General features: G+C 39.7%; 1 long non-coding RNA gene across 1 annotated transcript; it reads left to right on the forward strand.

The window, feature by feature from the left end:
* Nucleotides 1-604: 604 nt before the first annotated feature.
* Nucleotides 605-2,267, forward strand: LOC144376324 (uncharacterized). The gene is made up of 2 exons (XR_013436638.1): nucleotides 605-1,713; nucleotides 2,142-2,267. It is a non-coding gene; the product is annotated as an uncharacterized LOC144376324 (long non-coding RNA).
* The last annotated feature ends 21,964 nt before the right edge of the window (nucleotides 2,268-24,231 follow it).

Here is a 24,231-nt window from a genome sequence, read left to right on the forward strand (position 1 = left end):
GAGGTCCATCTGTACGACTTGTGCCCAGCAGCTGTCTGGGGTTTGAAGGGTATGTAAAGCAGGAGTCACTCACTGCCTTTGGTCTAGAAGAGCACACATTTTATCTGGGGAGACAACAATGACTCAGTGTTGCCTCTGACTACTTCTAGATGTGGGCAGTGTGTGGTGTCTGGTGAGGGCCTGCTGTTCTGGTTCACAGATGGTGACTTCTTGAAGTATCCTATCATGAAGGAAGGGCAAACAAACTCTCTCAGGTTTCTTATAAGGATACTAATCCCCAATCACTCTCCAAAGGCCCCCCACCTTCTAGTACCATTACCTTGAGTTAGAATTTCAGCATATGAGTGGGAAGACAGGCACATTCAGGTCATGGTGGCTGCCATCCAACAAGTCCTTCTGGTCCCTGCCATGCGAAGGCAGTCAAATCACACATCATCTTCCTTTAATAGTAACAAGGAAAAAAAATGGGGAAAAATAGTTTTTTTTTGTTGTTGTTTGTTTAAAGAAAATTTGGATGGAACAGGGAGGGGCTTCCATCACATCTTTGCACGAGAGGAAATGAACTTCCTCAGGTTTCCTTTCTCCTCTGTTGAATTGTAAAGTTCCTTGGGTCTGTTGACTGCTGTATCTTGTTCAGGTAGCAAAGCCTGGCACTCGCCATGGCGATCTGTTTGCTATTTTGTGTGCCCTTTGAAGGTCATATGTGGTTTCAAAAGAGCTACCTGAAAACAGGGAAGCACCTGCGACCTTTGGACACATTGGAACCTAAGAGGAAAGGACATAAACAGAACCTTTTCCTGAGCTGAAGGCTCCAGGTTATTTTCTCTGCCTTAAGGAAATGTAAGTTAACCAACCATACCTAACTAAATAGAGGTAAAACTATAACTAGGCTGCTGTGTCTGCACTCCGAGTTGGGTCTTTCTCCACACAGAAATTTATTAAACTGACCCATGGTATTTGGGGGAAGGCATTTGGTGAAGTCTCTGTGGTGGAGATTCTGATGACTAATTGATTTTAAAGCAATTATTGCCAATGAAGAGAGCTCTAGCCTAGGGCATGGGGGTGGGATAGTGCGACATGTAGGACAACACAGAAAATATTCCAAGGTACAACTCTTCCACTGTCTGGAGTTCAAGGCTGATAGGAGTTTTGAGGAGGCAGAACTTATAAACAGTACAGCACAATTTATTTGGTCCATATGAACACGTGTTGTGGACTGAAATGTGCTTCCTCCCCAGTTTCCATGTTGAAGTCCTAACTGCCTGCACCTCAGAAGGTGTCTGTATTTTGAGATAGGGTCTTTATCTAAGTGTGGGCCCTAATGCAATGTGATCTGGTTCTGTGTAACAAGAGGAAGAGGCAGGTAGAGGAAAGGCCCTGTGAACACACAGCCAGAAAGCAGCCAGGTAAGCATGTGTTGTCGAGTCACCCAGTCTGTGGTATTTTGTTATGTCAGCCCTAGAAAACGAATACAATACCTGTCCAATGTTCCTTTCTGAATATGTCTTATTATTTTTCTGGATGTGTTATTGTCTTCATTTTGTAAAAAAATATTCTGTATAAAGCCTCTCGTACTAACTGAATAAGCATAAGTGCCTGCTGCTTTGGGCTCTGGCTACCAGCTTCAAGAAAACTATCTCTACCAAATCCTTCCTCCAAGAATGAAGCCTTTCACCTCCCACTTTCCTGTGCCCTCTGGGATTCCTGCCAGAAGTGAGTAGATGCCATAAAAATAAGGTCCCCAGACCTAAGATGCAGGAAGGTTGTCATTTTTCAAATTGACAGATGACCTATAATTGAGTAAACAAGTCTATTTTGGCCAGAATATCATGCAACCAAAGGTAGAAAATTAATGTAGAATTGAAAAATATGAGCAAGGCAGATACTTATTTTCTTAGATTTGAAAAATTGATTCTTCTGGTTTCTGATTTGGTGCCTGCTGCAGCATTTTTTATTCAAAAGCTCTGGATTGTCCTGGGGGTCATTTGCCTGAAGTTATCTTGCATAACTCTTTACACAGCTCAAATGCTCGGAGATAACCCCCTCCATTTTGTGTAGAGTCAGCATTACTGAAATTCACTCACTCAGCATTTTGCAAATTGCATTTCATGTTTTTTCTGTGTCTGTTGTTTTGTGTGCAGGAAACGAAAAAGGATCTATGGCCAAGAAAATTAAATGATCCCCTTCCTCTCTCCCGCAACCCAAGGTTCTGATGTATTTACTTTGACTTCTTATGATTCATGGAATATACCATGTGTCTAGCCCTCTGCTGAGTGCATTTTATCATTTAATTCTTGTGTTGTGATTATGAAGCATATGCTAATTTATTTTACTTATGAGAAACTTGGGAACAAAAAATTTAAGTGATGGTCCTGAGATAGGATTTGAATATATCTTCCAGAGGCATTTAAACAACATGGGCAGCACTACCTCATAATCTTTCATAGTGAACATGCTCAGTGAATCCCCTAAGGTAGCATATAGTTTCTCAAATCATTCAACACAAAATCTTTTTCTTTCTTTCTTTTTTTTTTCTTTTCAAGTGGTGGATTATTTTGAAACCCTTGCCTTCCATAAATCACACCCTAGAAAAACCTTAACAACTAAAGAAAAATGGCCCAAATATTTCAATCTTAATTGGTAGAAAGGATCTTTGTACAGAATTACAAATGCCACCTGAAATATTAATTTTTAAAAAGTCTTTTAAAAATAAAATTTTAGTAGTGACTGGGGTCCCCTGGAAGCAGAGCCGAGAAGGGAATTCTTGTGCATGTGATTCTGGGGGAAGTGATGGCAGCAGAGGGGACATCATGAAAGCCGGAGAGAGCAGAGAAGAAAGCCAGGCAGGGATGAGGGCTCAGCTGGAGCAATACTTCAGGCTGATGCCCGGGGCCGTTCTGGAGCATGAATTGCAGAGCTGGCTTTTACTCCTAAGTCAGTTAGTCATTCCTTGAGCAATGCTCCTAGAGTCACGTCGGGGTCCTGGAGGCATATCCTGCTGAATGAAGACAATTCTCTGGAAAAGGAGATTTCAGCACAGCAGCTGGGTGGTGACTGGGGCACCGGCTCAGTGGCTGGGTGGGTGGGGATCTGACTGATCCACTACATCTTCCCCATGTACTAGTCAGATCCACTAGCTTCCTATGTGACGGTCACATCATTTAAGCATATATTCTTCAGCATCTTCATTGGTCAGTTTCTGGAGAAATTTATTGGAGTAGACTGATGGCATGAATTTAATCCACACTACTGCAGTTGGGTGTGGAGTGATAACTGATGCTCAATTCTTCTTCTCCTCCTCTACTGTATTACTGTCGCTACAAGTATTTATGCTCATCTATGTCATTTTCCTGGTGAAATCACCTTGATCTTCATATGTGGGTTCTCCGTACCACTGGTTACCATGGCTTTACCAGGCTATGGTTGCCATACCTGCCTATCTAGACCAAAACTGTACACGACAGTCTGCTATATGCCCAGTGGATCACCTAAGAATCTAATATAGTTCTCCCGACCTTGTTAGATATATCAGATCTACCCTCATGTGATCATCAGAGCCAATTTGTCCTAATGGTATGCTGTATCTGCTGCGCAATTAAAACAAGCAACCTGATCTTGCTTTGCTTTTTAGTGATGTTCTTACTATGTGCATGGTATCTTGGACCCTTTTTGGGAACCAGGATGTTAAGACCCACAGAGACTAAAGTTGCGGGAATAAGAAGTAGGAATTTCCCAAAGGGCCACTGAAAAGTGATGCTTAGTGGGGTCTCTCCCGACCTCTACCTCCAGAACTCCTGTATTCTACTTATTTGGTTCAGAATCATATATCAGTCATTGGTTTAAGGTATATGCTGTACTTTAGAGTTCAGTTCCACATCATCATGGGGTGCTATCTCCATTCTGTTGCCACAGCTGCATCTTCAAGAAGCCATTTGAAGATAGGTGTGGTGGTGTGTATCTCTATTCCCAGTGATTTGGGAGGCTGAGGAGGGAGGATGTCTTAAGCTCAGGAATTCAAGGCTAGTCTGAGCAACATCTCCAAATATAACAAAAACAAAGCAACCATTCTGTCATGTCAGCATCTTGTGGATGGTGCAGTATGTGATAGTGGATTCCACGGTCATTTTTCTACCAACTTGTCTTCTATACTATAAAGGAGACCTTTGGTTTGAGGTGATGTTCTGTGGGATCCCACGTTGGTAGATTAGCTGCTGAACTGTGATGCTGACTGAGATTCTACGGGTGAAAAAGGCAAATCCTTACCCAGTCAGAAAGAAATACTGCCCTCTCCAGGATGAGGGATCTCACTCAATCAACTTCCTATCGGCAGCTGGAGAACCCTTCAAGGAATGATGCCCTGACACCATTACTGTTCACAGTGGATATCTGACATTTTGGCTGCCAACCATCACAAAACTCTGATTATTTGGGGAGACTCCCAACAATGGTGAGAGGTCAGGCTTGTACCAAAAGCCAGAGAAGATGGATATTGTCTTACCTGGGCCCCAGTAGCTAGAATGGCAGAAGCTTCTCCATTTCTGGATTCTCAAGATGGAATCAGTCAGCCATTAATCACTGTAGCTGCATCCATGAAGGCCTGGTCCCCACACCCATGGCTGTGAGGGCAGCAACAGTGAGATCACAGCTGGCCAGTGTAAACATGGTGACAGTGATGCAGGACAGAAGAGGCTGGACACCCAAGGAATTTTCAGGAAGCCTGTTTATTAGCTTCAGGGTCCACAGGGGGCTATCGCCGAAAATTCTCTGAACGATGAGTCTGGAAACTCTTAGAACTTTATACCCACTGGGAGGTGAGAGGCTTGGAGGTCTACATTTTTGTAGGAGTCTACGTAAAAGTATTTTTTTTTAATTCACAGAAAATGCTTTTTGTCTCATTTTTTAGATGAGTCAGAGGTTTTACAAGTTTTACCATAAAAGCAAAAATAACATCACTAAGTTTTTGCTCAAATTTAGCTTTAGCAAGACAGAGCAATTTAGTCTTCACAGAAAGTAGGAAGTTTTAAACCACACTGAGTTTGCTGATATTCTGTTAATAAGAACAATTATGATGAGGGTCTCTGGAGAAACTCAATGAAGACTCTTATTGGCGGGGGTTGTGCGTACCACTACAATAGCCATAGTAATGATGTCCTAAGCGGCCATTCATGTGAAAACTCTTGGCTCTGCTGAGCCTCCTTTGCTTCCTACTAGAATCCTGATCTCTGCTCTTTTCTCTGATTCTGACTCTCCCATTAATTTTTTTCCCCCTTACTGTCATCCAGGGTGGGTTGCTGTCTTTGCACAAAGAGCCCAGACTAATATATATGCATTTATTATCATTAATCAAGCAGTTGACATAGTAGATAGTAACAAGCAACAGACACAGAAAAATATAAACCATGGTCCTAGAAAGATCAATATCAGGGCAAGACAGAGTAAGCAGAGTGTCAGATGAATGCGTGGGACAAGGATTCACATAACCTCACCAGTCAGGGAAGGGCCTCACTAAGGAAGAGGGACTTGAACCTAGGTCTAAAGTGACTGATACCCACAGTTACTGAAAATACCAAACCACCCTGGCATCATGTTTGCCTCCCTTATCTTCTGTTGGTGAATTCCAGAGTCTAAGGTCACCTTCTGTGAATGATTAGCTCTTGTCTGTCTGCTCATCGGCCTTTCTTCCTTCTACACCAAACAGTAGTTTTGTTCACTTGTAGTTCTGGGAACAGAACCCAAGGCCTTGTGCATACTAGACAAGTGCTCTACCACAAAGCTGCATCCCCAGCACAAAATTAACCAAACGAAACATGTAATTATTTTCGCTATTATTATTTTTCCTATTTTTTTGTGTGTGTGGTTTCAGGGATCAAACCTATGCCTTCATGCATGCTAGGCAAACTATGAAACTATTTGAAAGGAAAAATAATTGCATCTGTATTTCTATGACCACATTCAGCATACAATCATTTTTTTTGTTTTATTCTTTTCTAGAATAGTATTTTTCTTAAAAGACAAACTAACTTATTTCCAAACCATTCTGAAATCAATCAATCCTTTTCTTCTTTTGTTCTTTTTTTTATTATACAATAACTTTCATTTTACAAAAGTTAATATATGGTCATTTTAGAGGAAATAGAATAGGCAGAAAAATGAGACCAAAGGCAATAATCATCAATAGTGAAACCACATGGTTTTGTTTTTTTTTTGTTGTTGTTGTTTTTGGGTTTTTTTTTTTTTTTGGTGTATATCCTTCAAGAATTATTGTTTGTTCATTCAGTTGATGTTAAAAAATTGTAATTAGGAATGGGTAATGTAAGATATTTAGATACACACACACACACACACACACTATATATATATATATATCTCCTGCTTTACCCACTTCACATTTTCATTTTTTATATAAAAAAAACCCAAGGACAGCATTTTTATGACCACATAATGTCCTATTATGTGATATAACTCTTTTATCCATTTCTCTGACAACATTTGGATTGTTTCTAAATAATACTATGATCAAAATGAAATTGTGTTTCACTTGTTTACAAATCTTTTCTCACTTATCTAAACTACCCTTTAATGGAACTACTAGGTTAAGTGGTATAAAAAATTAAAGTGTATTAGAAGCATGCTGTCAAATTGTTTTCATGATGGTGTTACTAGTTCACACTCTCCCCAGCATTTGCATAAGAATGTCAATCTCACTGTTGGATTTAAAAAAAAATCTTTACTGATTTGATAGTTATTATTTCAGTATTGTTTTAAAAGTATTTTAATTTATAAATTCCATTTCTACTTTGATGATCAGAGTTGTTGCTCATCTGTTGTTTCCAATTTACAAATGCATAGTTTACTGGAAGAAATGTGTAGATGATTTCTAAAATACATTCTTTGTCAGAAAGACACCTAGTATGAATTAGCCTATTCTAGAAAAGGCGAAAGATTATTGACTATAATTTCTTAACATGATCCAATAACCCAAATAATAAGAAATAACTGAATATCTCAATAATGTGCATGGTGTTCATTTACTGTAAAAACAAATTATGTGCATTTACTTTCTGTCATGTTTTAAACTTCCTGGTGTAGGCTTCTCTTTCAAAGTTCAGTAGTTTAATCTGAGTCTAAAGATCATAACAGTTTTTTCTTGTCTTCAAAAAGTAATTTCCTGAAAGCAATTGAAAACCATAAAACTAGAAATTACTAGATAAGGTCCACTGGCAAAATGAGACATTTGGGGCTGGTAAGTTATGATTTGTGCAGAAAAGATTTTCAGAAAGTGGCAACTGAAGTACCATCGACCCAGACAACATGTGGAGGAAAAATTGCTTCCTCTTTTTGCAAGATGTTGATTCTAAGTTGTCTAGATGTCCTTATTTTGGATGACATTTTTTCAAGTTAAATGCAATCATGTCCTTAAGATCTCTATGAAAATTTCCGAAGTACAAAGAGGTTTTAAAGCAAGCAACCCTTTAGAAACAGGTTTTTGTCAACCAAGTTTGTGACCCTGGTTCATGTTTTAGCACTTGGTACTTTAGAGGGAATAACATCATTCCTTTACACCCGGTCAATGTTACTTGTAGAAGAGTGGGGACTCACTGACATGATATATACTCACATATGCACAAATACGGGCACACACATCTACACCATATCCCGTTATCTTTCTATTACTGTATCACAACTTGCCACAGGAAATGGATCCAAGCAAGCTTTGTCCTGCTAAGGGTTCTAACCATGCAAAATACTGTTTGATGAAATATAATCTGGAAGTCAATGCTGGGAAACTTAACTAACAGTCACATGATTTCATGGTATTAACACCAAAGTCAGCTGGAGAGTATAATTGAGTTAAAAAATAAAAAATCAGGAAGATGCCAAAGAGATGATAGCTAGATCAGTACTATGTAGAGGGAAAGTTGGATGCATGTTTCAAAAGGCATAAAAGCTTTTATCTTCCTTGACCCAGCAATTTCAACTACTAGGAATTTATCTTAAAAAAAAACAATCACAGTTTTACCAAGAGATTTATGTGTAAAGTGTTCATGGCATCACTGTTTATACAACAAAAAATTGGGAATAACCTAAGAATCCAGTAAGAGGAAAATACCAAGTTGAAAAACATACAGTTGATGACATTTGGCAATTCAAACCCATGAAGTCACCATTTTACATTATAAATTAGATATGTTGGGTACGGTCCATAAATGAGATGCATCGATGAAGAATCATGTAGTTGAAAAATACTAAATGGTGTGAGATAAAATCACTCTACGTTGGTTAACAGAGTAAAAACAACCAGACAACAAAAACAATGACTACAATGAATCTGTTCAGTAACTAGATGGAGGTACGGCTGGGCATGAACTTGATTCGCAAGTATTATCTCTGACTTTTGAACTACGGATTATTTTATATTCATCTTTGTACCTTGCTTTGTTCTGAAAATAGCTATGATAATTATATATTATTTTCTCAGTTGTAAAAATACACCAAATACCCCCCCACACACACACACACATACACACACACACACACACACTCATCCCTCAATAAAGAGAATTGGTAAGAATGTTCCCCAGCCATTATAGCTCTGAAAAAAAAGTACTTTGCTTCCCCCTCAGTGCCTGTCACAGTTCTGTCACAGGTTCCTTTTGTTTTGCAGTTGGGTGGATCATCAGGAATGTAAAGCCTTCTATTGCCCACCCTTAAGTCAAGGTTGACTAGAAGGTGTGCCTTCAGGAAAGGCATTCCTGTGCTCCCCAGATGACTGAAATACGTTTTGCAGAGGGAAACCTTCCAAAAGGACATTCTTCTTCTTCACTGAGAAGTGTGATCCTCTCTGGGGTTGAGGAGGGACACAGGGATGGCCTACTGGGCCAAGCAGTGAGACTGTTGTGGGAGCAGTGCATTAGGCAGGGCGCTGAAGGCTGAATACAGAGGAGGTGCTGTTCCTGCGACCTCTTCAAGTTCATGGTAGAGAAATGGAAAACAACTTTAAAGAGAACAAAACCCATAGGGTTTCAAAACTGTTTTATCTTATTTTTGAGCAGTAGTTTTTAATACCTTTTTGCAGCGGACCGTGAATGGCGATCTAGAGACATTTTTTTGGTATTATCCTGAGAACCTAAGTACGGATCCAACTGCTGAGGAATCTATTGGAGCTGGTTTCCGTAATCCACTGGCGAGGGTAAAAGCATGTTGAAACACAAATGATTCGAAACATGAATAAATCCAGACTTGTTTCTAATGTGTCATCTTAAAAGCACAAATGTAGTTACTTCATACTTGGGCAAGTTTTTCCCGACACAAGATAGTCACCAGGCACCATCAGAAGAATGGTGGGATCCACCCAGGATTTCAGAATGCCTGATTCAGTATTAATGAAGGGAGTGCTTTCCAGAGTCTTACAAAGCAAAAGACTGAAAGAAACATAAATGGCACTATTGATAAAATATACAGATTTACTAAATAGTCGACGTGGACGAGTATTTTAACATGTGCAGGTATCATTTTAACTACGGATTCCTCTACTCAGTGACTAGTAACAGCACAAATTCCAGACCAGGCTCTGGGCTATGATCCCAGCACCACCGCTTATTGGCTTTGAGGCCTTAGGCAGGCATCCTAACCTCTCTGTACCTCAGTTTCTCTATGTATAAAATGACAATAGTAGTAAGAACTCCCTTGTAAGAATATTGTGAGAAATAAATGAGTTAAAATATGTAGTCCCTGGATATGTTAAGTGATAAGGAAATATTGGTTCTCAGTATCTCAGGGTTTTGTTTTTTGTTTTTTGCAGTCTATATCAGCACTTATCAGTATTTTTTCTGCTGATTTATCACACAGGGATGTATAATAAGGGGAAGTCATAAAAACTCCTCTGGAGGAGGGGGGATGCTAAACTCCCAGAGGCTTCTTTCATTTTGTAAAAATCTCCACAGATGGCCTGGAATCCACTCCATTTCTGAGAAGGTGGTGGATAGAATGATTCCGTCAGGGACACGTCTGGCAGCAACGTTCTCAGGTGTACTATTTCCTGTACAGCACACTTCTCAGAACCTCCCTACCCTATAATTCCCGGTGCCCCCAGGTCACTATGTATATAAGTGTGTTTCTCTAGTCACAAAAGCTTGATGCTGCGGCCCTGAGCCTGCCCTGGGTTTCTTTTTGTGTTGACACACTCTGAATCTACCCAGAGAGCTCTGACTGCTCGGGGGTTCTGCCCTCTGCCTGAGAGGGAGACAGCTGGCCACACTGTGTCAATAAGTTATGACAATGACCTTGCAATCTGAGAATCAATTTATGGGGGTGTTTTCCAAGCAGTGTTTTCCTTTTACCAGGAGGAAACCTAAAAGGCCATCTCTCCACAGCACTCTCTGGTAGTCAGATTAAAGAACTTCCTTCCCGGGGACCACGGCCAGGGCTTTGCTGGCTTAAAGGGCACTTTTGTATTGTGGGCTCAGTCCTGTGTGCACACTCACGCACGTGTACACACACACACACACACACACACACAACACGGTTATAGTCATCATTTTACCAATGGTCATAAAATATATCAATAGTATATAATAAAATGTATTATCCAACCTAAAAGCTTAATTTTCATTCTTTTGATTTCTAAAAGAAATCAAAACGCTTCTTCTCTGGGAAAACACCAAATGATGAATGACGCTGGTCTAGCAAGAGGTCCCCCCCCCCCCCCCCCCCCCGGAGGTCCCAGCAGGGGTCCCAGGGGCCCAGAATGGGTGGCTTCCGTGGAGGCTTCTGCAGTGGTCTCCGAGGCCATGGTTGGGGCCAGGACCACGGCCATGGGGCCCATGGGGGCAAGGCCGATGACAAGGAGTGGATCTTGGTCAGCAAGCCGGGTTACCTGGTCAACACATGAAGATCAAGTCCCTGGAGGAGATCTAGCTCCTCTCTTGGCCCCAGGAAAGGAGTCTGAGATCACTGACTGAGGTTCTGAAGATGACGGGGCTGCACTGCCACCTTGGGCAATTTCACCAAGGCCACCTTTGATGCCATCTCCAAGACATACAGCTACTTGACCCCTCATCTCTGGAGAGAGACTGTGTTCACCAAGTCTCCCCATCAGGAATCCACCGACCACCTTGTGAAAACCCAAGCAGAGCCTCTGTAGAGAGGAGCCAGCCTCCATTTGTAGCTACAACACAGGGTTTTTAAACAAAAATAAAAAGTGAACGAAAACTGTTAAAAAAAAAAAAAAAGAAAAAGAAATCAAAACATTTTCATGGACCCTTACAAGTACCGTGGGCCCTAAGGGTTGTGCTCTGTCTAAGAGGCAAATTGGCCCTGATCACAGTGGCTGCCAGGGGTCTAGTGTGGAAGTGTCTTGTCATTCATACTAGCTCTCAAGTGCCACTGCTATATTTTGGACCTTAAATGCCCCCAAAGACCCCTTGTTAAAGCCTTGGTCTCCAGTCCACGGTCTCCAGTACTATTAGGAGGTATTGGAATCCTTAAGAGGTGGGGCCTAATAACAGGAAAAGTTAAGTCACTGAGGATATGGGTACCCTGGCTCCTTCCTTCTCCTCTTTCACTACCTGTCTCCCTTAAGGTGAGTAGATTTATTCCATCAAGTGCTTCCCACCAGGTGTGTTTTCTCACAACAGATCTCAAGACAATGGGGCCAACTTACCATGCACTGAAACCATGAGCCAAAATACACCTTTCTTCTTTTTAAGGTGATTATCTTAGGTATTTTGTTATAGTGACAGAAAGCTGACTAACACAGTTATCATTGTCTACCACGCTATCATTGTCTACAAATGCCAGTGCTTTGGATTGTTAGTTGAATTGCATGGAATTAAACTTCAAAGGGTAAAACTACTGAAGTAAAGACACTAGGCCTTATCCAGTGTCTATATACTATCTAAGGAGTACTTGTGATGTTTCAAGTTTTTCATCTTATAAGTACACTCTCCTTTTATATATATAAAAACACCCAATTTTATGTTGCCTGGGGCAGTAAAAATATCTGTGGGAAAAGAACCCCAGGCTGAGGGAAGAGTTTGTGTAAACGCCCCCAAGGAAGGTGTGTATCTGGAGAGACTGAGGATCCCCAGAGGCCAGAGTAAGGGAAAGTGGTGAGCAATGGGGAAGGGGAAGGGGTGGGGTAGCTCTGTAGAGCTCAGGTGGCTTTGTAGGCCAAGGAAAGGGCTTTGGGTTTTATTCTAAAGGTTCCAGGAATCTATTGGAGGGTCGAGCTCAGATGAAAGATACGAAGCGATTGATGTTCTCAGGCTGCTGTGGGGATCACAGACTCTGGGGGAGGGATGGGAAACTCTGAGGCTAGGCAACCAACCAGCAGGTTATGGCAACCTAGAAAAGGCGACAGTGGCTCAAATTAGGCGGAAGGGCCATGATGCAGGGTCTGAAGGTAAAGCAGACAAGATTTCTTCATGGGTATGTTATGGTCTGTGAGAGAAAGAAGTTAAATATTATGCAAAGTTTTTGTTATGGGTGGTTGGGTGAATGATAATTCCATCTATCCAGTTTTGTTGCCAATGTTGAATTTCTGGAGTGGCGATTTTGGTGAAGGGGGGTTATGAAGATTGTATTATTGAACATGCCAAGTGTAAGATGCCCATAATGCATCTAGTAAGTTGTCAGTTAAATATGTGAGTCCGAAGTAGGAGGCAGAGATAGAGATGACATTTGGAATTATCAGCTTATAGATTTTAACTTTTCCAAGTGAATGAAGTTGCCTAGAAAGTGCTTGAGAAGAGAGAAGAGGATGGGGCCCTGGGGCCTTCCACATGGAAAGGTCTAGAAGAAGGGGAAGATCCAGTGAAGAATATTGAAAAAGAAGAAGCAGAGGTGAGAGGAAGACCATGTTGCAGAAGTCAAGTGAAGAACGACTGAAGGCTGGGGATAGAGCTCAGTGGGAGAGTGTTTGCCTCCTGTGCACGAGGCCAGCCCTGGGTTCAGTCCCAGAACTGAAAAATAAATAAATAAATAAAGGAATACTGGGGTTGAAAACTTGGTGAAAATGAGCACTTTGGTGCCGCATAAATGTGACGAAATTTGCAGTTAGTGAGGAAGATTGACAGGGTGCCTTCTTAACAGAGCATTTCAGGAGAGACCAGGCTGGGTGATATTCAATGAGTCTGGTTCTGCCACTCTCCCAAGAAGAAACTTGTGTGGGCTCAATTCACAATAGCTAAGCTATGGAACCACTCTAGGTGTTGTTCAACAGATGAATGGTTAAAGAAACTGTGGTATATATACACAATGGAATATTATTCAGCCTTAAAGAAGAATGAAACTATGGCATTTCCAGATGGATCTGGAGAATATTATGCCAAGCAAAATGAGCTAGTCCCAAAGAAACAAAGGCTGAATGCTGTCTCTGATATGTGGATGCTAACTCACAATAAGGGTGGGAGGGCCCGGAGGAATAGAGGACGGAGCACAGGGAGGGAAGGAATGGGAGGGGACAATGGGGTCGGAATCATAATAGAATGAATCAGACATTATTACCCTATGTGCATATGTGATTACATGACCTGTGAAACTCTACATCATGTACAATCAGATGAATGAGCACTTATACACCATTGATGTATGATGTGTCCAAGTGCATTCTACAGTCTACTGAAAGATACAAATAACTGATCAGAACAAATATATATACGTTTGTCTAAAGTGAAGTGTTCCCATGTTTTGGAAGCCTTAATCACTTTAATCAAAAGATCTCCTCCCCACCAAGGTCTGTCACCCCAGAACTCCAACATAACACATCCTGGAGCTAAATTTGGGTTCTGGACACGTCCTACTACCAGGCATGCTATCTTGCTGCATTGTCTCAGGGATGCATAATAATGTCTAAGCATCTCTCATGCCCGGCCACTTTTCATCCTTCCTACGAAGACTGACCTGTGAACTGGGGAAATTCTCTGCCTGCCATGGAGAGAGATCAGATCAGTAAGAGGAGTATGGGAAACTGCCCATTCAAGTTGGCCATCATAAGCAGTTAGTGACGCTGACAAGACTTCCTTCCGTGCAAGCTTAGATAGGAAGAGAAGAAATAGATACAGTGAAAATACATAACTCTTCTGAGGACTTGTGTTGTAAAGGTAGCAGATCTGAATTTGAATTTGCAACACACCTTATTTCACACACACACACACACACACACACACACAAACACACAGCTTCAGTGCTTGATTGAATTCAACTAATTCATTTACTCCTAGATTCTGCAGTGAATTATTTTCATATTATTCCTGTCTAGATAGATCACAGCACTTATAGCTTTTTAGATAATGCTATGATTTAGATCTTTCATGTCCCTCAAAAGCCATTGAGTTGAGGGCTGGTTGCCAGCCTGGGGTGCTCTTGGGAGGTAGGGTCCAGTAGAAGGAAGTTGGGTCACTGGGGGGGGTGTCCTTGAAGTGGATATTGGGACCAGGCCCTTCTCTCTTTCTTTCTTTGTTTTCTGGCTGTCATGAGGTAAGCAGTTTTGTTCCACCACATACCTGCCAAGATTTTCTGCTTTGCCACAGGCCCCAAAGCAACAGAGCCACCTGACTGTGAGCTGAAACTTCTGGAACAGTAAGCCAAAAATAAATCTTTCCTTCTTATAGTTATTTATGTCAGGTGTTTTGTCAGAACAAGAGAAAGCTGACTAGCAAAAATAATACCAAATTGGATTCTGGATCGCTTGAAAGCTTTACCTGTCTCAACAGGAATGGAATCAAGTTATTTTGAAAGGAATCAAGTTATTTTATTTCTCTCTTTTAAATGTCTAATTAGATTTTCTGAAATTTCTCACTTTCTCACCCTTCATTAGGTTCTTATTTTTTCATATTTATTGTCACACATACACAGTCCCCTGGTCTTAGGTTTGCTCCTTTGAACTATATTTACATGATTCAGCTAGACCAGCATTTTCCAAAATGCCTTCTAAGGAACAGTAGTCCCATGATATGCTCTACCAAAAGGGGTTTCATGGTCAAGTTTAGGAAATACTGCCTACTGTACCCACCACCATCCCTACGATACTAGTCAGCTTTTCATTACTGTGACCAAGATACCTGATGAGAACAACTTAGAGGAGGAAATATTTATTTTGGCTTATAGTCTCAGAGATGATTGGCTGAATCCATTGCTCTGTACTCAAGGTGAGTCAGAACATCATGGTGGAAGGGTGTGGGGAAGTAAAGCTGCTAGGGGGGAGAGAGAGAGAGAGAGAGAGAGAGAGAGAGAGAGAGAGAGAGAGAGAGAGAGAGAGAGAGAGAGAGAGAGAGAGAGAGAGAATGAGAATGTGTGTGTGTGTGTGTGTGTGTGTGTATGTGTGGGTGTGTGTGTGGGTGTGTGTATGATCTAGGGACAAGATACAACCCCTAAAGGCAACAATCAGCAACTCACTACCTCCAGCCAGCCATGACCCACTGGCCTAGAGTTACCAAATAGCACAGTAGTCCTTTCAAATTAGAATGGACTGATGAGGTCACAGTTCTCATAGTCTAATTCCTTCATTGACACAGAAGTTTTGGGGGATACCTCATATCCAAACCATAATTCTTATCATCATCTCTTTTTTTTTAAAAAAAATTATCTTTTTTTGTTTGTTTGTTTTAGGTGGACACAATATCTTTGTTTATTTTTATGTGGTGCTGAGGATCGAACCCAGTGTCTTGCACATGCCAGGCCAGCACGCTACCACTTGAGCCACATCCCCAGCCCCTCATCACCTCTTTGGAATTTACTGTTCACATTACATTTTAGAACTCCTAGAACTATGTAGTTTTATTCAACACAGGATTTTACTGTGGAAATATTTATGATTAGGTCTGAAAATATATTAAGATAGCTGTAATTTTTTCAGATAATTAGCATACACTCAGTCTATGGTCTTAAAGAAATATGGACACTTAAGGGGTCAGCTAGCATTCTAAACTTTACAAGTGGTCGTTTCAAATACTTGTGTTATGTGCACCTCAAAATTTTCCTTCTACTTTGCTATTTGGCATTGAAAATGTTTAGAAATATTCTTGATAAAGTAGAAGGATCAATGAAGGAAATGAGTTCTCATTGGTAAAATTAAAGGTATTTAGGATTTGAGAATGGGCTAAAATCTAGTATTTTAGAGAAACCATTCTTTCAGGAAAAGAATATACAAAACTAGCAAGCCCTCTAGCTTTCATCTATAAAGATGGTGCCAAAGCCCGCATCCTCTGTTAGTTATGCATTTGGACACTGAATTTTTATGCCCAGCATTAGGATTTCTGGTTGCCTCATGCTGACTGTAGGAGCAAAGGGAATATTGCATCCACCTCGTGAGTATTTCACATAAGACATTAGTTCCAGAACAGAAAGCTCGGATTTTATCAATCTTTCCAAAACAGAATATGTGAATCATTCTGTGCATGCCAATGAATATTTGTCTGCATGTATAAAAATTTGGTCTGCAACTTACTTTTATTATAATCTGGTAGCAAGGTTGTGGGGAGCAGATGAACCTCACTTACATCAAACTGTTTCAATAACTACCGTTATCTACTTCTTAAAAAATAACCTGTAAAAGTCAGGAATTCTCCAAGTTTTCTTTGCAACAAAATCATATGAGTGGTAGTGCACACCTAGCACATTGTGAGGCACTGGGTTTGATCCTCAGCACCCCCCCAAAATAAATAAAGGTACATAAAAAAATAAGGCATGGTGGATTGGAGAATACAAGATATGTAAGTAAAAGGAAATTTTTGAGATAGGAATTCCAAATAACATTAAGGAAAAGGACTTTTTCTGAGTATGCAGATAGTTATGTTTTGTTCCTCTCTTTTTATTACCTCAGGCAATGGAACATGGTTAGAGAAAATGAACCTGTTGGGAACTTGTCTGGTATACTGGCCTGGAAATTAGTCATGGATCTCTACAATCCCTACAGACCTTCTCAAGTCTAGTACAAAATTATAAAAGAGAAAAAAGCCAGCCATTGTCATGTTAATGCATCTAAAATTCAGAGCCCAGGGGATTTAAACAAAAGATGGAAAATTTGAACTCTTTAATATTTTAGTGGGTGTTTTGAACTGACAAACATTAAAAAAGAAATACAAATCAGGTTCCCAGATAGTTAGAAGAAATTGTGTTTAGAAGCTTCCTCCTCTCACAACCTAGCTTCCAGACTACAATAAAATCAAGGGTCAGGAAAGATTCCGCAATACAGACAAACATCTGGGGGCAATGATCATTCTATCTGTTCCTATTAGCTTGATGAAATCCAAATGTTTCACCACATGCCCAATCCATACCTTTCATGGAAGTTTCACTTCAGGTAAACATAATACAGTTCTAGCAGTGGGATTCAGCTGGCTTCCTAGAGTCAGTTAACAACAATCCTTGGGGCAACTCGAATCCTGAACTTGAAGGGCCATTACAAAGGGTGTGGGCTACTGGGCTTACTGGATACTACACCGTGTTCAGGATGACATGAAATCCCCAGAGAACATCTTGACTATCACTCGTTCCACCAAAGAAAAAAATTAATTTCTGGATGTTGGGTGATTAACTAGGAAGGGACAGTGAGAGAGTGCAGAAGGATTTGTAGTTATAAAAGTTACTATAAATTCCTAGAGCATATTCTCAATTAAGGTCGAATGCAGATTTACATGAATTAACAAAACTTCCTATTACAATTATAATGATGTAACTGGTACTGGAGTAGTGCCTCCACTGTAAACAGCTGGGTGTGGTGTGAAAGAACTTTTCTGATGTGGAACAGTCAATTGCTGTGATCCCTAAAACTAAGGAAACAAGCAAGGCAGTCCCCCAATTTTCTGTTTATAGGCATATTTCTGACTTGGGTACATAGAGAGGGACTCCAAACGCAGTGTGGTCATCTCACTGAGCTAAATACCAGAGATGTGAGCAGCACAGAGAAATCTACATCTTGGTCCCTTGAGTCTTTGCAGAGTGCTCTGCTCATTCCCTGGCGCTGACTTCATGAGGCTGAAGTAATTGTTACTGGGGCAGGAATATCCATGAGGGATCTGTGAACTGAATTGCTATTCAATTTCCCAGGGAGTTGGAAGATTTTCTAGTTCATCTATTCAGCATGCAGAGACCTCTCTGTGAACTCAGCGCAGAGTGGAGACTGCAGAAAGACAATCTTTGGGGATTATGGTTAATCTAACCCTAAAGCTAATTGCAACTCAACACTCTCCACAAATCTTAAAAGCAACCTCAAAAAGATCATGCCAATCTGCAAGAATAGCAACTGCCCGCCAGAACAAAACGATGGCATAGAAATTGCCACAGAAAAAAAAAATCTAAGAATTTTCAGAATTAAAGAAACAGATCTAGCAAGGGATGCGGAAGGAACACAGGAACCCATAGACTAAAAGGCCTATCTCTTTAGCATCCAGGTGGGAAAAAATACTGAACACTTCTCTCTTCCTTTATATGCCACTTTCTAGGTAAGTGTCACCTCAGCACTCTAGCTGAAATTCAGTGTTGCCATTGTTTTAGTCAATTCATTGTCATGGTGATCAAAATACCTGACAAGAAGGACATAGAGAAGGAAAAGTTCATTTGGGGATCATGGTTTCAGAGGTTCAAGCCGCAGTTGGCGGACTCGGTAAGGCAGAGCATCATGATAGAGGGGCACGGCAGAAGAAGCAACTCAGACAGAGCCACCATGAAGCAGAGAGAGCTCCAACTGACCAGCAACAAAACATAAACCCCAAAGGCCCAGTGACCTACTCCAGCCACACCCTACCTACTTATAGTCACCACCCGGTTAATTCACTACACTGAAATAATCCACCGATTAAATTTTACCTCTCATAATCTAATCATTTCACCTCTGAAAATTCTTACACTCTCACTCCCATGAGCTCTTATAGTTAAACCATAACACCATTCTACAACGTTACCTCTGTCCTAAAGCATTTCTTTCACTTAAATTTTAATTACAGGGCTGGGGATGTGGCTCAAGCAGTATCGCGTCGCCTGGCATGCGTGAGGCCAGGGTTCGATCCTCAGCACCACATACCAACAAAGATGTTGTGTCTGCTAAAAAAATAAATATTAAAATTCTCTCTCTCTCTCTCTCTCTCTCTCTCTCTTAAGAAAAAAAATTTAATTACAGGTATTTATGTTTGCTTATCCATGCCTATATTTATTTCTATGTTCATTAGTGCCTGGCCCCAGATATATACACACACACACACACACACACACACACATACATATACATACATACACACAGCACAGCGGCATGTGGTTAGTGACTGTTGAGTTGCAGCCACATTCTCATGTACACACTGATCATTGCTACGCTCTAACTGATGCCTCTAACTGTGCCCTGCAGATTGGGTTTGATTCTTAGCAGAAAAGGGTATCTAACTCTTATGTAACAGAGGACTTTTGCTAGGTCTCATGATGGTTAGGATTGTGAAAAATTGGATGTAGGACTCGTCAGAGCTGAATTCTGCACAGTAGATGGGAAGAGGGATAACAGTGAATAGGAATTCAGGAGAAAGAGAAAGAGTGGCCTGTCGGCCTGCTTCCATTTGAGGAAAGAATCCTTGGGAGATGTCTTTGGTGGCAATGACAGCCAAAGAAGGAACATTAGCAAATAGAAATAATAGTTTCTTATTTAATTGAAGGAAGGGGAGATTGTGCAATGCAAACTCATCTTCTTCATTTCCCTTCTGACATCTTCAGAAAGTATAGAATGCCTCTGTGCAAGTGAATCAATCTTCTTTTGCAACTTTAAAAAGAGGCAAGAGGAGTCAAGCTTGGCTCAGCATGAAACAGAAGCAGCCTTGACAGACACAGGGGTCTGAAGGTGGGAGGGGGACATAGCTGAGAATGGCTTCATGTACCCCAACAATCCTAAGAGATAACAGATAACTGCTCCAACTACTAAAAAAAAAAAAAAAAAAAAATCCTAACAGGGAGGTGACAGTCCCCAGGCCATATTCACTGATCTTTTTCAAGATGCAGGCTCTCATTTCTTCCAATATGTTTGCAGTTTGTTTTGAAATGGGAATCCCTTGTGGGAGGCCTGGTTCATGGTAGAAAGTTTTATTTTTCATTAAATTCTCCTTTTCTGAAAAATAAAACACCCCTATACTAGTGTTTAGAACTTAACAAACTGCACACATTCCTGATCCTTTATTATTTCCCTAGGTAACTGTAAAAAAAAAAAATGTTCTTGCCATGGTAACCACAGTGCTGGCTCTGGAAAATACCATTTCTAACTGTGCTTTGGGATACTGCACATCAATCAGAAACACATCAAGGAAAAAGGGCATTCTGCAAAAATCAAAAAATTTTAAAAAGCAATCATCTCTTTTTGTATACGTTACTCAATTCCTATCTTTCAATGCACCAACACTCTTAAATGACAAATGAAAATCATGCTTTCCCAGTTAAGTGAATTAGTTCTTAAACCAGGGTTCCCAAAAGATTGAGGTAATGTGAGTTGGTCTTCTTGTCCAATTCTGGGTGACAGCTTTTCTGTGCTTATGAAATCCAGAAGACTGCTTTTGGACCAAGAACTCTCCATCATCTAACCATCCTAGAGAGCATAAAAGCAAACTGCTGGGCAGGACATGGGGTGCAGAGATGGATAAAATAAAGTTTTTTCAAACTGGGGTGGTATTCTGCTTCTTTGTGTCTTCTCCCTGCATCCCTCACCACCTTTGTTTATTGCTTTCCAGGCTATTTTAAATCACTGCCCGAGGCTCGGTCAATTTTCTTCTTCACAATCCCTTCTCAAGTGTTTGGGGTCTAGAGCCTCCAGATGGGGGTGTTAGGCATCCATTGAAATCCAGTGGGTGGGTTTGAATATGCACCTGCACTCTGGTAACCTCCACAGAAGCTGAAGCTAAGTATCAACCAGATCCTTCAAAATGTGGATCCTCAGGCTGACACAGGGATAAAGCCAGGTAACAGACACAGAGCAGCAGGAAGGAGAATGAGGGTGTTCTGTGTCAGAAAGCTGGCCTAGAGGATTCTCTGTGGTATTTTCTTTGCTACATATGAAGTAAGCAGTTAGAGATGTTATTATTTATGGGGTGGATTATGTCCCTCTAAAGTCTTATGTAAAACTTCTAACCTCCACTACCTCAGAATGTGATGTAATTTGGAGAGAATTAAGAGGTAATTAAGTTAAAATGAGATCATTAGGGTGGGTTCTAACCCTCGGAGACTGATGTTGGGGAAATTGGGACACAGATAAGCACACAGAGTACCATGTAAAGATGCAGTTGTAGATTAGGGTAATGTTTCTAATTTAGAAATGCCAAAGATTGTCCAGAAGCCACAAGAAACTTTTTATATGACAAAGAAACAATCTTCAGAATATAGAAGGCATTCAAACAACTCAATTGTAAAAACAAAAAAATTCAATTTCAAAATGGGTAATTGACCTAAACAGACATTTCACCAAAGAGGAAATACAAATGGAGAATGAAAAAATGGATAAGAAAAAATGCTCAATATCATTAATCAATAGGCAAACACAAATCAAAACTACAATGACAGATCATTTCACCCAAGTTAGAATGGTTATTATCCATAAGACAGAAAATAATGTATGCTGATAAGAAAGCTGAAAGAGGATCTCATACACTCTCAGTGGGAATACAAACTAGTAGCCATTTTGGAAAATAGTATGGGGATTCCTCAAAAAACTAGAAATAGAATTACCATGTGAATTGGCAATTCCTTTACTGGTTAAATATCAAGCACATTAAAATCAGTATTTCAGAGAGACATCGGCACTCTCATACTTATTATTGCTTTATTCACAACAGACAAGATAAGGAGTCGATCTAAGTGTCTATCAATGGATGAATGGATAAAGAAAATGCAGCATGTACATACAATGGAAATATTATTCAGTCTTAAAAAGAAGGAAATCATGCCACATGCTACCATGGATGGAACTTGGGGAATTGTGCTCAATGAAATAATCCACTTACAAAAAGACTAAAACCATATGATTCTATTTATATGAGGTATCTAAAATAATGTAATTTATAAAGACAGTAGTTACCAGGAGCTTGAGGGAAATAGAAATGGAAAGTTGTTGTCTAATGGGTCTCAAGTTTCATTTTCACAAGATGAAAAAGTCCTGGAGATTAGTTGTACACAATGGAATATAGTTAACACTACTAAAGTGTACACATAAAAAATGGTTAAGATGTTAAATTTTATATTACATTACCACATTTAAAAAAATATATTAGCTATTATAGTTTTCAAAAGTTTGTAATCAACTGTTTTGGAAGAGAGAATGGAAATTTAGGAGTTTTGCTTGTGTTTTTCACTTAAAATTTATTTCAATTACAGTTAAGCAGATTTGCAAGCCTGGATTTCCATACTGTAGCCATTTAAGCTATTGAAGGTTTTGCTGATGATCAAGTCTTCATGTCATTACATGCTTTTTATAGGAGATGATTTGTATTTTACTTCTTGATGATGAAATTAAAGTGTCAGTTTTGGCAGTTGGTAAATCACCTGAGTCATATGCAAAGTTAAGTTAAAATATATTGAGAGAAAAGAAACTTATCTTTTCTAAACAATCTGCTTGTTTAGACCCTAAAAGAATTTTAAAAACCAACATACTCCTTCACATGTTTTAATTGACGTCTAAAATACTTTCTGACAAGTTTAAATAGTTACAAAGGATGTGCTTTACAGTGGGTTGGAAATATTAACATTTTAAAATAAATTTGCTTTATCATTCTTAAAAATTTAATGTTAGTTGTTTCCACCAAAAGTATGAGTTAGGGAAAGGGGAGGGAGGGAGGGAGGGAGGGAGGGAGAGAGAGAGAGAGAGAGAGAGAGAATGAATGAGAATGAATTCAAGTGCTATGCTTGTGTCAATTTATAACCCTCTTCTTGGATTTCCTGAGACTAAGAAAATTCTACCTGCCTTTAGCGCTTCCTGTCTGCATTCTTTCCTACTTATTTGCAATTTAAACTAACTACTTAACAGTGTTCTAATTCTCTTTGATTTCTGAACTGTATAACACATTAACTAAAGAAAATGATCAACCAAAGAAAACGAATAAACTTTTTTACACATTTGGATATGGGTATTTAAAATTTAATTGTTCTAGATCTGAAAGAAGGTCTGGTAAAAATGAAGTTGTGCCAGGTGCAGTGACATATGCTTGTAATATCAACATGTTCAAGGTCAGCTTCGGTAATTTAGACTACATCTCAAAATAAAAAATTAAAAGAAATGGGATTTAACCCTGTTAAAACACTGTGGGCTCAATTCCCAATAGTGGGGGGAAAAAGTGAAGTTGCAATTAGAAAACTGACAGAGAAATGGACTTATTTTGTCTCTAGGAGTTTTATCATGTGATATATTTCTAGTGGAATGAATCATTGTTGTTTTTACGGTCACGGGTCAAAGTGAAGGTTATGCTGGGTAAAAAAATTGTTGCTTTGCATTCTACCAGGCTGATTGGTGAGAATGCCCCTGAATTCAGATTAGAAAAATGTTTATTGCTAGTGCCTACAACACTGATATATGACTTTGTTTTGCAGTTATACTCAGGTCACCTTTCATGCTATTGGGAACTTTCTTTTCAACACAAACGATAAGAGAACATATTAATTTAATTGATATTAAATAAAAGCTGTTATTATCTTTTACTTGGTCAGGTTTTGATCTGAGTGGAATCTATGAGAAATGTCAACAAAACTGCAAATGCATTTAAATAGGAATGGCTTCTTCCAACAGAACACACAAGGTTATTGCTAAAATAAAGAAAAAAGAACCAATAAAATGGTAACCCAAAAGCACGAGCAGCCTCATGTCTGGCTTGATTTATGTGATCTTAGAGATAATTATATCTAAAATGGAAATAATAATAAATACTTGTCCTACCCACTTCATGGGGACCCACAGGGAATACTAATGAGGGCCACTTCCACAATAATTTACCTTCCTTTTCATATTAACCTTGCTAAGCATTATGCTAAGTGCATTGTATTTTGTATCTATTCACAACTATTCTATAATGTGGGTCTCTTTCTCTCTCTTATAGAAGAAGAACTTGAAACTCAGAGACTATAAGTAATTTATCCAAGGTGAAGAACTTGAGACTATAAGTAATTTATCCAAGGTGTAAACTGAGATCATAAAACTGGGAAAAATGGAAGTTTTCTTCATGAGACTTTCTAGTGAGTTTTGAATTGTTATTCCCTTTATGTGGTTATTTTACTTGACAAAAT

This window comes from Ictidomys tridecemlineatus, chromosome 3 (genome assembly GCF_052094955.1).
Source record: "Ictidomys tridecemlineatus isolate mIctTri1 chromosome 3, mIctTri1.hap1, whole genome shotgun sequence".
Classification (NCBI taxonomy): domain Eukaryota; kingdom Metazoa; phylum Chordata; class Mammalia; order Rodentia; family Sciuridae; genus Ictidomys; species Ictidomys tridecemlineatus.